The following is an 18,227-nucleotide window of genomic DNA, read 5'->3' as shown; positions in this document are numbered from 1 at the left end:
CGGGGCGAGCGTCTAGCGGTAGTACTTAAGGAATCGGTTAGGAATCTTATCTAGTCCTAGGGCCTTATCTAGTAGCGCCGCTTTTAGTACTTTTAGTACCTCCGCCTCCGTTACTTCTTAGCTAGTCTCGAGCTCTATTAGGTATACGAAGCCTTCGATATCGTCGAGTTGGGTATTAACCGGAGGAGGGAAGAATGCCTCTACTAGCGCGTCGGCTCTACCTTACTATACTTCCTAGAGGACCCCTTACCTATTACGGATAGGTAGGAACTATAGTAGTAGTAGCGGCGTCTCCGGCTTCCTCGTACGCGCCTACTTAACGAGCTTCTAGACCTTACTTTGGTCTCCTATAACTTTACGGACGGCGTTACGCTACGTAATATTACCCTAGCACCTAATAATCCTACCCTTCTCGTTATCTAGTCGGCGGTATCGGACGTATATAGCGTCCTATTTTATCTCGTTCTACCGGCGCCGCGCCGCTACCGTTATACGGACTACGTCTACGTATTCCTACGACTAGGCTAGCGACGCGTACTTCGAGGGTCGGGTATAGGGGATCTTATCCCGGATTACTCTTACTATATACTATTAAATAGGTACGAGTTACGTAGTAGTAGAAGACGGCGGATTATACGAAAGACGAAGAAGGAACTAATAGGATAGCGTATATCTATATATAGTATCGCCGGTGTTAGTATAGGTAGATACTAGCTGTTACGGTCTGAAAGGTGGGAGAAGCTCATTTGTCAGACAAGCGAAGAACGAGGGGAGATCACTAGGCAGCTAGTGTATTGGAGTCACTTGGGTCACTCGTGAACGAGGTGACTCAGGGTCACTTAGGTCACTCGTGAGCGAGGTGACCGCGCCAAGACATAGTACTATATAGACGACGCTCCTTTGCAAGTAGATAGGAGCCTCGTGCTCAACTCATTTTAAGTATACACCATATACTGTTTGGGACCACTACCTTCTTAACGAGTCAGAGACATCACTGCAAAGATCCAAGCCCGGTTGGGATAACGTACAGCGGTTCCTAACAACTTTGAGCACCACCACCAGGGCCCTTTGCATATGTCTGGGAGAGACGCTACCCGGAGTCCGTCAAGACAAGGAACGCCACAGTCAACTGGCATTACGGAACGAATGAGCGAAATGTCGATTACAGGAAGCAGCAAGAACAACAACGCTCCTATGAGTATGCTGAACTCACAGGACCACCACCGTGCACCTAAGGTGTCTACGCCGGAGACGTTCGACGGGACCAAGGACAAACTGGAGGCTTTTCAACTGCAGGTTCAGTTGTACCTTCACTTCAACGCACACCAGTTTCAAGGCGAGGCCGGCAAGGTCTTGTACGCCGCATCCTTCCTACGAGGAAAAGCAGCTAGAGGATTCCGACCATACCTCAAGGACTGGCTCCACAACCAGGGTGAGGGGGGGACACCGAAGACGGAAACTCGAAAAATTTTCCACGACTACGACGAGTTTGAGACGAAACTCGATAATCTATACGGGATACCGAATGAGGAGGTATACGCCGACCGACATATCCGACAACTTCGACAGACCACTTCTGTAGCGCTGTACGCCTCAGAATTCCAAGGATATGCCGCCGACCTAGAATGGAACGACGCAGCATTGCGATCGCAGTTCTACCTCGGGCTGAAGGACAACGTTAAAGCCGAACTATCCCGAAACGCCAGCGTTGTGACGCTAGGGGCGATGATCAAGGCAGCAAAGGAGATCGACGAAAGGCTCCAGGATTTGAGGTACGACCGACACGTACAGCCTGGATACCAGAGACCCGCCGCGAGCGGAAGAGGGGGCTTCAAGGCCAGAAGTCAGGACCCTAGTTACGGAGACCCAATGGAATTGGACGTAACGGATCGTAGGACAGGAAGGGGGCTGAAGAGCAAAGGTTCCACCTGCTACGTATGTGGCGAGCAAGGCCACTTTGCAAAAAACTGCAAGAAGAAGAATATGGTTAGCCGCGAGTTCAACGCAATGATTCGCGAAGAGAAGACATACCAGGAATGCGAGAACTTCTTCTCGAAATCTGCTTAGCAGAAACGACCTGACGACAAGGCATCAAACAGCGGCTTCTTGATTTGATGACCTAAGGACTAGAAGTCAACACAAAACGACTACTGGAACACGACTTACGAAGGCGCCTCGGGAGGAGGATCAGAACAAAAACCAGACCAGGAGAAAGGGGACGCTACACCGACGCTTTGGAGGCTCTTCTCCAGCTCGGATGCGGACAGGTGGACGACCCGAGTATCGTCTCCCTCGGCGGCGAGCTCACGATCCAAGCAACGGAGTTTTTCTTCTTCACGGGCACGGTTCTGCTCGAGTACTTGGCGCTTCCTGGTGAGGATCGCCCGGACCTGCTCCAGTTGCTGCAGGAGCGATTCCTGTTGTTGCTCCGCCAGCTCGATTTCTCTTTTTATGGATGCTTCGGTCCGATCTATGGCGGCCCACGACGTACGGACACAGGCGCGACCTCTACGGACACACTCGGAACACCGCGAGTCGGAGCCGGGCATGACGAAACACAGACGCAACTTCGAACAACAGTTCTCGCAGGGGGACTCGGCCAGGTGATTCTGTCGCTCGATGCGGGAGGCACGAAGTTCGCGTTTCTGTGACGAGGAGGAAGACATTTTGGACAAGCTGAGGAATGAAAATGATGGGACATTCGCTTATATCATCATGACACGTGATCGTTGGGACACCGATCCTGGGGAGGGGGATGGTGTTACGGTCTGAAAGGTGGGAGAAGCTCATTTGTCAGACAAGCGAAGAACGAGGGGAGATCACTAGGCAGCCAGTGTATTGGAGTCACTTGGGTCACTCGTGAACGAGGTGACTCAGGGTCACTTAGGTCACTCGTGAGCGAGGTGACCGCGCCAAGACATAGTACTATATAGACGACGCTCCTTTGCAAGTAGATAGGAGCCTCGTGCTCAACTCATTTTAAGTATACACCATATACTGTTTGGGACCACTACCTTCTCAACGAGTCAGAGACATCACTGCAAAGATCCAAGCCCGGTTAGGATAACGTACAGCGGTTCCTAACACTAGCTGTCCGGATGTTTACTAGCCTATAGGCTAGTAAACCCTAGTCACGTGATCTAGTTACATAACACACCTATACCTATATACTTGTCCTACGGCCTATATGTTCTTAACACTCCTACTTAGGCTATATAGTCTCCTATAATCCCTTTACGTAAGCTAGAGCTACCTTATAAAGTTTTAGAACTACTAGCTATTAAGGGGCTTTATTAACCTATTAGTAGCTATATCCTTTATATAGTAGTAGTCTACTATAATCTTCTTCTACTACTAGAGATGTCTGACATAGTTATATATAACATCAATATACTTTGATCTTTTATATATATAGGCATCTCTAATAAGTGTCAAAGCGGCTTAGTTATTACCTATAAGCTTAACTAGCCTTAGCTCGTTAATAGTGCCCTTGCTTACCCTTATACTCGGCTAGAAAGAGCTCTTTCCTACCAGTTCTAGGCACCCCATTTCCCTAAGGACAGTAGCAAGAAATTGTGACTACTTTGCGGCTACGTTTATAGCTATAAACTTAGCTTCTATTGTTAATGTTATAATAGACTTCTACTTCCTACTTATCTAGGACATAGGTGATCTATAAAGGAACTATACGTATCCTAGAATTGAGACTCTATCTACTTTGTCTATAGCGTAGTCAGAGTCCGAGTATCCCTAGAGATTGCCCCCTCCCTTTCTATATATAAGACCTAGGTCTAGGTACGACCGTAGGTATCGGGAGAGCTTCTTTAAAGCCTTTATATACTACTACGAGGGATTAGTAACATATAAGCTAATTCTTCTAGGGGGGAATACTAAGTCTGGCCTTGTTATTGTTATTAGCTACATCTAGGTACTATTATAGCTCTAGTAATCCTGTTTGTTACACCTCTTATCTATAGGTACCGTAGGCACTAAATGCTCGTAGCTCTCTATAGGTAAGTAGGTTAGCGTAGCCTTCTCTCTAGCTATATTTATCTTGGCTAAGTTAGCGTAGACATAGTGTCCTTAATTAAGCTTTAAAGTGCCTTAGGACCTGTCTCTTATAATCCTTATTCTAAGGATCTTCGTAGGTTCACTAAGATCTTTAATCTTAAACACTTTTCTAAGCTTAGCCTTAAACTACTAAACATCTAATAGCTTCAGAGCTATAATAGGTATATTATCTATATAGGTAAGGACTATAAGGTCTCTATCCGTATAGTTAAGTAGGCATAGATCTACCTAGGACTAGGTAAATCTAATCTTCTCTAGCTTCGTAACATAGAGCTTGTTCTAGTCTCTAGCTGCTTACTTAAGCCTATAAAGGCTTCGTAGGACCTTAAACACTATGTTTAGAGGAGCTTTAACTCCTAGGGGTGGGATTATATAGATATCTTTAAGAAGGCTACTTTAGGTAAAAGCATTATTTATATCTACTAGGTACATCTCGAGATCTCTCTTATACACTACTGCTATAAATACTCGGAGAGTATTATGTCTAACAGTAGGTATAAAGGTCTCTTCGAAGTCAACCCTATATTTCTATAAAAACCCTCTTATAACTAGTCTTACCTTAAACTTCTTAATAGCTCTACTAATCATTCTTTTCATATTAAAGACCTACCTAGAAGTAATTAGATTCGTACCCTTTAGCGGTACAACTACTTCCTAGGTGTTGTTACTTACTAAGGTAATAAGTTCGTTCTCGATTACCTCTCTCTATATATATCCCTATTCGGGGTCTCCTACGGCTACCTTATAGGACTTTAGGATTAGCACTTCCTACTAATAGGCTATAGCCTGCCTAATAGTAGCAAATATATATTCTTCTACGTCGTTTAGAATCTCCTCTACCTAGCTTATTATAGGGTCTAGATAGAATATCTAGGCGATAAGAGCCTTATAGTATTTAGTCTTATACTCTTTAGAGTTATTATCTCCGTCCCCCCTTTGACCTCTTATTACCTATAACCTAAGGTGGCGCTAGGTGTGCGGATAGGTCGAACTAAACGACATCTTCTTTTTCTTTTATTAGAGTACCCTAATCTCTAAACTTCTAGTATTCCCTAATATCCTTTAGGGGAGGGGGAAGTTGTACAAATAGCGGTTACTATAGTGTTAATGACTTAGGTAGGTTCTATATAGATCTACCGTTATCGGCCTTCGATAGTGTTAAAACCGCCTTAATATTGTTAGGGCGAGAGCCTAGCCTATAAGATATAAGAGTGAAAGCGAGAATATAGGTACGAAGTATAGGTATAAAGGGTATAGTATAATTGCTATATAAAACGAAAGACGAAGAAAGTAAGAGAGGCCTAGGGAAGGCTAGATATTTATACGCGACCCTCGCGAGTACGTGTCTCCGTATTAATAGGGCTAACCCGTACGAAGCCGCGCTTAGTAGCTTTGCTCAAAACCTTATTCTAACCTGCCCTACGTTCCGAGTCTTCTACGTGCTTCTTCTAGGGTCTAGCGTAGTCGCGGGTACTCGCGGGAGCGCCGTAAGTTATATAGTTACGAGCCGAAGTGAATCTGTTAAGGTTTAGTAGAGTAGTGAATTTAGAGGGCTAGGTCCCGTAGTAAATATTACGGGGTATATAATTCTTAGCGCTTATATAATAAGCTAGACTTTCACTTCTTAACGACTTCTAAGCACTCTAAGGCTCTTCTATCCCTACCTTCTATACACTCTATAGGGAGACTATAATAGTAGCTCCCCCGAACAAAGCTAAGTTCCTACGAAGCCGTAGTAGTTCTATATATCGAGGATGTTCAGCTTCAGTACTAGGCCTAGGCCTAATATTATAGTCGATACACTATTATAAGCCCCGTCGAAGAGCTTAGATTTAAAGAGCCTACCGATATTAACTTCTAGGCCGTCTACGCGGGCGTAGTATTCTTCGATTGCTTAACGATTAAAGATGATATATTAGATAGGTTCCTATAAGGTATCCTACTTAGGGCAACCTTACTATTCGACTTTATACTTAATTAGCGGTAGCCCTTTAACGTCGTTAGGCTCTACGCGGATTCTCCGGATCTTACGGACGGTATAGTCGTTAGAAGGTAGGTTAACCGGCTCGTCGACTTCTACTTTATCGGGAGGACCTAGTATGTCTTAGTTCTAGTTTAGGAATAGGTCCTTAGCTAACGGCCGAAGGCGTACGGGATAGAAGACGTCGTAGATCTTTATATTCGTAGGAAGAGCTAGACGGTAGGCGTATAAACTAATACGCTCGGTGATCTTAAAAGGACCTAGGTTCTTCTAGCTTAGCTTCTTAGAGGGGCGGTCCGTCTTAATGTTCTTAGAGTTAAGGTATACTATATCGCCTACTTAGTAGTAGGGAGCTAGCTAGCGACGACGATTAGCTTAATCCTCGTAGATTGCTTATACGTATACTATCTCGTCGTAAACTTCTTTATAGATCTAAAAGAGTATAGTAGCGAACTCGTCTACTACTTACTCGTTTACGTCTTTGGTAGGCGGGAGAGGCTCTTCTAGTTCTATACCTATACGAGGGTAGTAACCTCTCGTAGTATAGAAGGGAGAGTAGCTAGTAGTCTCCGAGTCCTAGTTACGAGTAGCGAACTCTACCGTAGGGATATACTAAGGCCAATCCTTCTAGTAGTAGTCGACGAAGTAACGAAGGACCTACTCGAGGATAGCGTTCGTAATTTCGGTCTAGCCGTCGGTCTATAGCTAAAGACTAGTCGAGAGGTTATACTTAATACCTAGGATAGTATATAGACGCTTCTAGAAGTACGAGATAAACTAGGAGCCTCTATTAGAGGTGATACTATCCGGGAGGCCTTAAAAACGCTAGACGAATTCGTAGAACAAGCGAGCAGTCTCCTTTACGGTTATACTCTAGTACGGGATTATATACCGGTCCTTAGAGTAACGGTCTACAATTACTAGAAGGGCCTTTGTCTTTACGCCGCTAAAGGTCTTACCGTAAGGAAGATCGGTAATAAAGTCTATAGTGATATACTTCTACGGACGATTAGGAGCCGGGAGAGGGTATAAGAGACCGTAGGCGCGGTAGTAGTTAGCTTTAGCTCTTCGGTAAGTAGCGTAGTTTAGTACGTAGCGGCGGACGTCCTTCTAGGAATACGGCTACTAGTAATACCTAGCGAGGAGCTTATAGGTCTTAGCTACGCCTAGGTGACCCCTAGAGGCGGAGTCGTAGACGATTTAAAGAATCTTAGCTTAGATATTAGAGCCTTCGGGCTACGGTACGTAAAGCTTCTTACGGAAGTAGACGACACCTTCCTAGAGCTCGTACTCGGATAGCGAGAAGCCCGGGAATGTCCTCGCGCTAGATTTAAGGGCCTAGACTAACTCTTAGGCGTCTAGGTCGGCATCGTACGCTATTTATACTCGTGCTATAATGCCTTTAGGTTGCTCCTTATTATTAAACCCCTTAAAGTCTAATTTAGATAAGCCGTCGGTCGTTACTAAGCCCTCTTTATCGTCGTTTAAGTCCTTAGCGTCCGAGGCGTATTATTTAGGCTCGGATTCATTATCACTTTCGTTAAGGTAGGTAGGAGCGAGTACGAGAGTAGTAAAGGAAGCGGCGAGCGTAGGCTAGCCGTTCGATAGGTACTCTTAAAGCTCGGAAGAGAGGTTATGCTCTTTAATGACTTGTTACTCTACGATTTACTAGCCCCTTCTTCGATCAACTAGAGAGTTACTAGGGCGGCGGGTAAGGGCGTCGGCTATCGAGTTGGCCTTACCGGGCGTATACGAGATTATAAAGTTGAACCGAGAGAGGAACTCGCTCTAGCGGGCCTAGCAACGATTAAGTAGCTTGCTCTTTATAAAGTAGACGAGGTTCTTATAGTCGGAGCTTACTTAGACGGGTATAGTAGAGCCTTCGAGCTCGGGGCGCTACTCTTTAAAAGCTTTAACGATAGCGAGAAGCTCTTTATTATAGATCTCGTAGTTAGACTCCGTAGCGATTATCTTCTTAGAGAGGAAGGCGATAGGTAACTAAGGAGATTTAGGCGAGCGGCGTTATAGTAGGACACCGCCTACTACGCCGTCGGATACGTTAGTCTCTATACGGGTTTCTAGTCCGAAATCGAAGTACTATAGAAGCGGGTTCTTAATAAACTTCGCTTTAAGTAAGTCAAAAGCCTCCTAGTATTCGTCGGTCTAGGCAAACTTCTTACCCTTACGCGTAAGCTTCGTTAAAGGGCGTCCTACGCCCGAGAATACGTAGATAAAGTAGCGGTAGAAGTTAGTAAAGCCTAGGAAACCCTAGACCTCCTTAACGTTCGTAGGAGCATCCTATTCGACGATAGCGTCAATCTTCTCTTAGTCTATCTTAATGCCGTCTACGGTAATAATCAAACTAAGGAACTTGACTTCGGTCTTCTTAAACTCGTACTTATCAATATCGAGTTATAAGCCGGCGTCTACGAGCTTCTAAAGGACCTTATAGACGTACTCGCGGTGCTCCTCCTTAGTCTCGCTATAGACTAGGATGTCGTCGATGTAGGCGGTATAGAACTAATCGAGGAACTCCTAAAGGATGTCGTTAATAAAGTTCTAGAAGGTACTAGGCCCGTTATAAACGCCGAAGGGCATAACGAGCGACTCGAATAGCCCGTAGCGAGTACGGAAGGCTATAAGATACTCGTGTCCTTCTACTGTTCGTAACTTGTTAAACGTAGCGATAACATCGAGCTTAGTGAAGTACTTAGCCTTAGAGAGGCGCTCGAGCGTCTCCTAAATCAACGGTATTAGGTAGCGGTTCTTCTTTATAATAGCGTTTAAGCCTCGGTAGTCTACGTAGAAGCGTAGACTACCGCCGGGCTTCTTAACGAATATAACGGGACTACTAGCGCTAGAACGGCTCGCTCGAATAAACCCCTTCTTTAGGTTCTCTTCAAGGTATCTCTTAAGGACGATAAGCTCTTCTCGGGATATAGAATATAGCGGTCCGAACAGTATCTCTATACCTTCTTCTAGCTTAATCTTATAGTCGTAAGGGCGATAAGGAGGCAGCTCGTCTACGGCTTTAGTATCGAATACGTAGAGGATGTAGTGTGCCTAAGGAGGGACCTTCGTAGTAGGGTCGGTAGGTGTACGCTTCTTATCGAGCTTCTCGAGGGCGATGTCGATATCGCGGAGAGAGGCGGCGAAGACTTAAGCTTTAGGCTACTTAGTAGTAGTAGTAAAGGTAGCGGCGTTTACCTAGAAGATCTTAGTATACTTAGGACCGCGCTAAGGCGGCGGAGAAGGCGGAGGTGCCGGAGGAGCTTCTAGAGGGAAGCTAATAGTAAGGGAAGTCTAGTCGATAATAGGTTAGTATCGTCTAAACTAGGGGAGGCCGAGGATAAACTTCTAATACGGTAGGGACGTAAGGAAGCTAGTAATCGACATACGCTTGCCTCCGAGGGTGATTAACGTATATATAATATAAGTAATCTTACTAGTAGTAGTCTCCGTACCGTTAAAGAGTTCAAGGGTACGAGGGTACTTTAGTTCCTAGGGGTCGAGGTTGAGAGAGGTCGCGAGTTTATAGTCTATAAAAGACTCGCCTAGTGCGCTAGTGTCTATAAGAGTAAGATTGGAAGAAGAGAGTTTCTTTAAGCCGATATTTACATTCGTAACGAACGGTTTATAAGCGTAGTCCTTACCCGTCTCGTCGTATAGGTCTAGCTATACTATATTAATCTTTAACTTCTTTCCTCTCTTTACTTTCGGTAAACGTTATTCTTAGTCTTTATCGCGTCGATAAGGAAGACCTAGGCTTTTTCCTACTTAGCGGGAGTAGTAGGAGTAGGCTCGATAGCGCCGATAGCGCCGCGAACCGGGTTACGAGCGTTACGGGTAGCGAGCTACAGATAGTTAACTACGATATAGCCTAGACCGCCGTAGTAGGTATAGAGTCCGGCCTAGCGACGGCGAAGCTTCTCTTTAGGAGTAAGCTTACCGTTAACAAGGCCCTAGACTCGAGGGACGGCGGTACTAGCGCTAAGATCTATAGCGTTACCTATAGAGACGGGAGGGAGAGCCGTAGGAGCGGCGGCGCCTAGTAGAGTAGCGAAGTAGTTTCCGGGACTACGAGGCTAACGACCTTAAGAACGGGAAGCGAGGAGAGAGGCGGTATGTTTTATATTAGAGTCGAGGCGCTAGTAGGTCTCGACGAGCTTACGGAAGCTTATAGTACCGACGTCCTTATCCTCGAGGGCTCGAAGAAGCTCTACTAATAAGCTACGGCGGAGAGTGCTCTTCTTAGTCTCTTCGTTATAGCCGGTAAACCCGATGTCGTAGTTAAAGGCCGCGAGGTACTCGGCGAAGCTCTTGTTCTTCTAGAGGAGGTTGTAGATAGCGTTCTAGGCGGTAGCTCTACGGTCTAGATCACTAAAGGCAGTACGGAGGTCCTATATTAAGGTAAGGACGTCCGGGTAGCCGATAGTCTACGTAGCGTTATTGATATAGTATTATACCTAAGCCGCGGCGTCTCCCCGAAGGAGGGAGAAGACGTATATAACCTTGTCCTTCTCTTACGGAAAGTAGTCGGCATTAGCTAATAGCATAATAGTGAGCTATGTCTTAAATGCCTTAAACTTACTCTTATTACCGTCGAACTCGTCTAGGTTGTTAACCTTCTTAGAGAAGTACTAGCGGCGGTTATCGTCGGCGTACGGGGCGAGGTTCTAGAAGGTGTTTATAATACCTTAAAGGTAGGTTGCTTAGTTATTTGCTTACTCGACCTACTAGGCGGTCTCGCGGAAAGAGGAGACGGTACGGTTAATAAGAGCGTAGGCGGTGTCGGTATTAGCGTTTACCTAGGTACCGAAGGTAGCGGCGTTCGAGAAGGGGATATTAGCCTACTTACTAAAGTGGAATAGAGTGTCTTAGTTGTCAAGGTTAACACCTCTATCGGTAGCGTGGTCACCTATAAGGATGACTCGAGTAGTTAACGGTTTGTTAGTCTTTCGTGATGTTAGGGCAAGAGCCTAGCCTATAAGATATAAGAGTAAAAGCGAGAATATAGGTACGAAGTATAGGTATAAAGGGTATAGTATAATTGCTATATAAAACGAAAGACGAAGAAAGTAAGAGAGGCCTAGGGAAGGCTAGATATTTATACGCGACCCTCGCGAGTACGTGTCTCCGTATTAATAGGGCTAACCCGTACGAAGCCGCGCTTAGTAGCTTTGCTCAAAACCTTATTCTAACCTGCCCTACGTTCCGAGTCTTCTACGTGCTTCTTCTAGGGTCTAGCGTAGTCGCGGGTACTCGCGGGAGCGCCGTAAGTTATATAGTTACGAGCCGAAGTGAATCTGTTAAGGTTTAGTAGAGTAGTGAATTTAGAGGGCTAGGTCCCGTAGTAAATATTACGGGGTATATAATTCTTAGCGCTTATATAATAAGCTAGACTTTCACTTCTTAACGACTTCTAAGCACTCTAAGGCTCTTCTATCCCTACCTTCTATACACTCTATAGGGAGACTATAATAGTAGCTCCCCCGAACAAAGCTAAGTTCCTACGAAGCCGTAGTAGTTCTATATATCGAGGATGTTCAGCTTCAGTACTAGGCCTAGGCCTAATATTATAGTCGATACACTATTATAAGCCCCGTCGAAGAGCTTAGATTTAAAGAGCCTACCGATATTAACTTCTAGGCCGTCTACGCGGGCGTAGTATTCTTCGATTGCTTAACGATTAAAGATGATATATTAGATAGGTTCCTATAAGGTATCCTACTTAGGGCAACCTTACTATTCGACTTTATACTTAATTAGCGGTAGCCCTTTAACGTCGTTAGGCTCTACGCGGATTCTCCGGATCTTACGGACGGTATAGTCGTTAGAAGGTAGGTTAACCGGCTCGTCGACTTCTACTTTATCGGGAGGACCTAGTATGTCTTAGTTCTAGTTTAGGAATAGGTCCTTAGCTAACGGCCGAAGGCGTACGGGATAGAAGACGTCGTAGATCTTTATATTCGTAGGAAGAGCTAGACGGTAGGCGTATAAACTAATACGCTCGGTAATCTTAAAAGGACCTAGGTTCTTCTAGCTTAGCTTCTTAGAGGGGCGGTCCGTCTTAATGTTCTTAGAGTTAAGGTATACTATATCGCCTACTTAGTAGTAGGGAGCTAGCTAGCGACGACGATTAGCTTAATCCTCGTAGATTGCTTATACGTATACTATCTCGTCGTAAACTTCTTTATAGATCTAAAAGAGTATAGTAGCGAACTCGTCTACTACTTACTCGTTTACGTCTTTAGTAGGCGGGAGAGGCTCTTCTAGTTCTATACCTATACGAGGGTAGTAACCTCTCGTAGTATAGAAGGGAGAGTAGCTAGTAGTCTCCGAGTCCTAGTTACGAGTAGCGAACTCTACCGTAGGGATATACTAAGGCCAATCCTTCTAGTAGTAGTCGACGAAGTAACGAAGGACCTACTCGAGGATAGCGTTCGTAATTTCGGTCTAGCCGTCGGTCTATAGCTAAAGACTAGTCGAGAGGTTATACTTAATACCTAGGATAGTATATAGACGCTTCTAGAAGTACGAGATAAACTAGGAGCCTCTATTAGAGGTGATACTATCCGGGAGGCCTTAAAAACGCTAGACGAATTCGTAGAACAAGCGAGCAGTCTCCTTTACGGTTATACTCTAGTACGGGATTATATACCGGTCCTTAGAGTAACGGTCTACAATTACTAGAAGGGCCTTTGTCTTTACGCCGCTAAAGGTCTTACCGTAAGGAAGATCGGTAATAAAGTCTATAGTGATATACTTCTACGGACGATTAGGAGCCGGGAGAGGGTATAAGAGACCGTAGGCGCGGTAGTAGTTAGCTTTAGCTCTTCGGTAAGTAGCGTAGTTTAGTACGTAGCGGCGGACGTCCTTCTAGGAATACGGCTACTAGTAATACCTAGCGAGGAGCTTATAGGTCTTAGCTACGCCTAGGTGACCCCTAGAGGCGGAGTCGTAGACGATTTAAAGAATCTTAGCTTAGATATTAGAGCCTTCGGGCTACGGTACGTAAAGCTTCTTACGGAAGTAGACGACACCTTCCTAGAGCTCGTACTCGGATAGCGAGAAGCCCGGGAATGTCCTCGCGCTAGATTTAAGGGCCTAGACTAACTCTTAGGCGTCTAGGTCGGCATCGTACGCTATTTATACTCGTGCTATAATGCCTTTAGGTTGCTCCTTATTATTAAACCCCTTAAAGTCTAATTTAGATAAGCCGTCGGTCGTTACTAAGCCCTCTTTATCGTCGTTTAAGTCCTTAGCGTCCGAGGCGTATTATTTAGGCTCGGATTCATTATCACTTTCGTTAAGGTAGGTAGGAGCGAGTACGAGAGTAGTAAAGGAAGCGGCGAGCGTAGGCTAGCCGTTCGATAGGTACTCTTAAAGCTCGGAAGAGAGGTTATGCTCTTTAATGACTTGTTACTCTACGATTTACTAGCCCCTTCTTCGATCAACTAGAGAGTTACTAGGGCGGCGGGTAAGGGCGTCGGCTATCGAGTTGGCCTTACCGGGCGTATACGAGATTATAAAGTTGAACCGAGAGAGGAACTCGCTCTAGCGGGCCTAGCAACGATTAAGTAGCTTGCTCTTTATAAAGTAGACGAGGTTCTTATAGTCGGAGCTTACTTAGACGGGTATAGTAGAGCCTTCGAGCTCGGGGCGCTACTCTTTAAAAGCTTTAACGATAGCGAGAAGCTCTTTATTATAGATCTCGTAGTTAGACTCCGTAGCGATCATCTTCTTAGAGAGGAAGGCGATAGGTAACTAAGGAGATTTAGGCGAGCGGCGTTATAGTAGGACACCGCCTACTACGCCGTCGGATACGTTAGTCTCTATACGGGTTTCTAGTCCGAAATCGAAGTACTATAGAAGCGGGTTCTTAATAAACTTCGCTTTAAGTAAGTCAAAAGCCTCCTAGTATTCGTCGGTCTAGGCAAACTTCTTACCCTTACGCGTAAGCTTCGTTAAAGGGCGTCCTACGCCCGAGAATACGTAGATAAAGTAGCGGTAGAAGTTAGTAAAGCCTAGGAAACCCTAGACCTCCTTAACGTTCGTAGGAGCATCCTATTCGACGATAGCGTCAATCTTCTCTTAGTCTATCTTAATGCCGTCTACGGTAATAATCAAACTAAGGAACTTGACTTCGGTCTTCTTAAACTCGTACTTATCAATATCGAGTTATAAGCCGGCGTCTACGAGCTTCTAAAGGACCTTATAGACGTACTCGCGGTGCTCCTCCTTAGTCTCGCTATAGACTAGGATGTCGTCGATGTAGGCGGTATAGAACTAATCGAGGAACTCCTAAAGGATGTCGTTAATAAAGTTCTAGAAGGTACTAGGCCCGTTATAAACGCCGAAGGGCATAACGAGCGACTCGAATAGCCCGTAGCGAGTACGGAAGGCTATAAGATACTCGTGTCCTTCTACTGTTCGTAACTTGTTAAACGTAGCGATAACATCGAGCTTAGTGAAGTACTTAGCCTTAGAGAGGCGCTCGAGCGTCTCCTAAATCAACGGTATTAGGTAGCGGTTCTTCTTTATAATAGCGTTTAAGCCTCGGTAGTCTACGTAGAAGCGTAGACTACCGCCGGGCTTCTTAACGAATATAACGGGACTACTAGCGCTAGAACGGCTCGCTCGAATAAACCCCTTCTTTAGGTTCTCTTCAAGGTATCTCTTAAGGACGATAAGCTCTTCTCGGGATATAGAATATAGCGGTCCGAACAGTATCTCTATACCTTCTTCTAGCTTAATCTTATAGTCGTAAGGGCGATAAGGAGGCAGCTCGTCTACGGCTTTAGTATCGAATACGTAGAGGATGTAGTGTGCCTAAGGAGGGACCTTCGTAGTAGGGTCGGTAGGTGTACGCTTCTTATCGAGCTTCTCGAGGGCGATGTCGATATCGCGGAGAGAGGCGGCGAAGACTTAAGCTTTAGGCTACTTAGTAGTAGTAGTAAAGGTAGCGGCGTTTACCTAGAAGATCTTAGTATACTTAGGACCGCGCTAAGGCGGCGGAGAAGGCGGAGGTGCCGGAGGAGCTTCTAGAGGGAAGCTAATAGTAAGGGAAGTCTAGTCGATAATAGGTTAGTATCGTCTAAACTAGGGGAGGCCGAGGATAAACTTCTAATACGGTAGGGACGTAAGGAAGCTAGTAATCGACATACGCTTGCCTCCGAGGGTGATTAACGTATATATAATATAAGTAATCTTACTAGTAGTAGTCTCCGTACCGTTAAAGAGTTCAAGGGTACGAGGGTACTTTAGTTCCTAGGGGTCGAGGTTGAGAGAGGTCGCGAGTTTATAGTCTATAAAAGACTCGCCTAGTGCGCTAGTGTCTATAAGAGTAAGATTGGAAGAAGAGAGTTTCTTTAAGCCGATATTTACATTCGTAACGAACGGTTTATAAGCGTAGTCCTTACCCGTCTCGTCGTATAGGTCTAGCTATACTATATTAATCTTTAACTTCTTTCCTCTCTTTACTTTCGGTAAACGTTATTCTTAGTCTTTATCGCGTCGATAAGGAAGACCTAGGCTTTTTCCTACTTAGCGGGAGTAGTAGGAGTAGGCTCGATAGCGCCGATAGCGCCGCGAACCGGGTTACGAGCGTTACGGGTAGCGAGCTACAGATAGTTAACTACGATATAGCCTAGACCGCCGTAGTAGGTATAGAGTCCGGCCTAGCGACGGCGAAGCTTCTCTTTAGGAGTAAGCTTACCGTTAACAAGGCCCTAGACTCGAGGGACGGCGGTACTAGCGCTAAGATCTATAGCGTTACCTATAGAGACGGGAGGGAGAGCCGTAGGAGCGGCGGCGCCTAGTAGAGTAGCGAAGTAGTTTCCGGGACTACGAGGCTAACGACCTTAAGAACGGGAAGCGAGGAGAGAGGCGGTATGTTTTATATTAGAGTCGAGGCGCTAGTAGGTCTCGACGAGCTTACGGAAGCTTATAGTACCGACGTCCTTATCCTCGAGGGCTCGAAGAAGCTCTACTAATAAGCTACGGCGGAGAGTGCTCTTCTTAGTCTCTTCGTTATAGCCGGTAAACCCGATGTCGTAGTTAAAGGCCGCGAGGTACTCGGCGAAGCTCTTGTTCTTCTAGAGGAGGTTGTAGATAGCGTTCTAGGCGGTAGCTCTACGGTCTAGATCACTAAAGGCAGTACGGAGGTCCTATATTAAGGTAAGGACGTCCGGGTAGCCGATAGTCTACGTAGCGTTATTGATATAGTATTATACCTAAGCCGCGGCGTCTCCCCGAAGGAGGGAGAAGACGTATATAACCTTGTCCTTCTCTTACGGAAAGTAGTCGGCATTAGCTAATAGCATAATAGTGAGCTATGTCTTAAATGCCTTAAACTTACTCTTATTACCGTCGAACTCGTCTAGGTTGTTAACCTTCTTAGAGAAGTACTAGCGGCGGTTATCGTCGGCGTACGGGGCGAGGTTCTAGAAGGTGTTTATAATACCTTAAAGGTAGGTTGCTTAGTTATTTGCTTACTCGACCTACTAGGCGGTCTCGCGGAAAGAGGAGACGGTACGGTTAATAAGAGCGTAGGCGGTGTCGGTATTAGCGTTTACCTAGGTACCGAAGGTAGCGGCGTTCGAGAAGGGGATATTAGCCTACTTACTAAAGTGGAATAGAGTGTCTTAGTTGTCAAGGTTAACACCTCTATCGGTAGCGTGGTCACCTATAAGGATGACTCGAGTAGTTAACGGTTTGTTAGTCTTTCGTGATGTTAGGGCAAGAGCCTAGCCTATAAGATATAAGAGTAAAAGCGAGAATATAGGTACGAAGTATAGGTATAAAGGGTATAGTATAATTGCTATATAAAACGAAAGACGAAGAAAGTAAGAGAGGCCTAGGGAAGGCTAGATATTTATACGCGACCCTCGCGAGTACGTGTCTCCGTATTAATAGGGCTAACCCGTACGAAGCCGCGCTTAGTAGCTTTGCTCAAAACCTTATTCTAACCTGCCCTACGTTCCGAGTCTTCTACGTGCTTCTTCTAGGGTCTAGCGTAGTCGCGGGTACTCGCGGGAGCGCCGTAAGTTATATAGTTACGAGCCGAAGTGAATCTGTTAAGGTTTAGTAGAGTAGTGAATTTAGAGGGCTAGGTCCCGTAGTAAATATTACGGGGTATATAATTCTTAGCGCTTATATAATAAGCTAGACTTTCACTTCTTAACGACTTCTAAGCACTCTAAGGCTCTTCTATCCCTACCTTCTATACACTCTATAGGGAGACTATAATAGTAGCTCCCCCGAACAAAGCTAAGTTCCTACGAAGCCGTAGTAGTTCTATATATCGAGGATGTTCAGCTTCAGTACTAGGCCTAGGCCTAATATTATAGTCGATACACTATTATAAGCCCCGTCGAAGAGCTTAGATTTAAAGAGCCTACCGATATTAACTTCTAGGCCGTCTACGCGGGCGTAGTATTCTTCGATTGCTTAACGATTAAAGATGATATATTAGATAGGTTCCTATAAGGTATCCTACTTAGGGCAACCTTACTATTCGACTTTATACTTAATTAGCGGTAGCCCTTTAACGTCGTTAGGCTCTACGCGGATTCTCCGGATCTTACGGACGGTATAGTCGTTAGAAGGTAGGTTAACCGGCTCGTCGACTTCTACTTTATCGGGAGGACCTAGTATGTCTTAGTTCTAGTTTAGGAATAGGTCCTTAGCTAACGGCCGAAGGCGTACGGGATAGAAGACGTCGTAGATCTTTATATTCGTAGGAAGAGCTAGACGGTAGGCGTATAAACTAATACGCTCGGTAATCTTAAAAGGACCTAGGTTCTTCTAGCTTAGCTTCTTAGAGGGGCGGTCCGTCTTAATGTTCTTAGAGTTAAGGTATACTATATCGCCTACTTAGTAGTAGGGAGCTAGCTAGCGACGACGATTAGCTTAATCCTCGTAGATTGCTTATACGTATACTATCTCGTCGTAAACTTCTTTATAGATCTAAAAGAGTATAGTAGCGAACTCGTCTACTACTTACTCGTTTACGTCTTTAGTAGGCGGGAGAGGCTCTTCTAGTTCTATACCTATACGAGGGTAGTAACCTCTCGTAGTATAGAAGGGAGAGTAGCTAGTAGTCTCCGAGTCCTAGTTACGAGTAGCGAACTCTACCGTAGGGATATACTAAGGCCAATCCTTCTAGTAGTAG

This window comes from Fulvia fulva, chromosome 13, assembly GCF_020509005.1.
Source record: "Fulvia fulva chromosome 13, complete sequence".
In the NCBI taxonomy this organism is placed as follows: Eukaryota; Fungi; Ascomycota; class Dothideomycetes; order Mycosphaerellales; family Mycosphaerellaceae; genus Fulvia; species Fulvia fulva.
Note: the sequence above shows the minus strand (reverse complement) of the source record.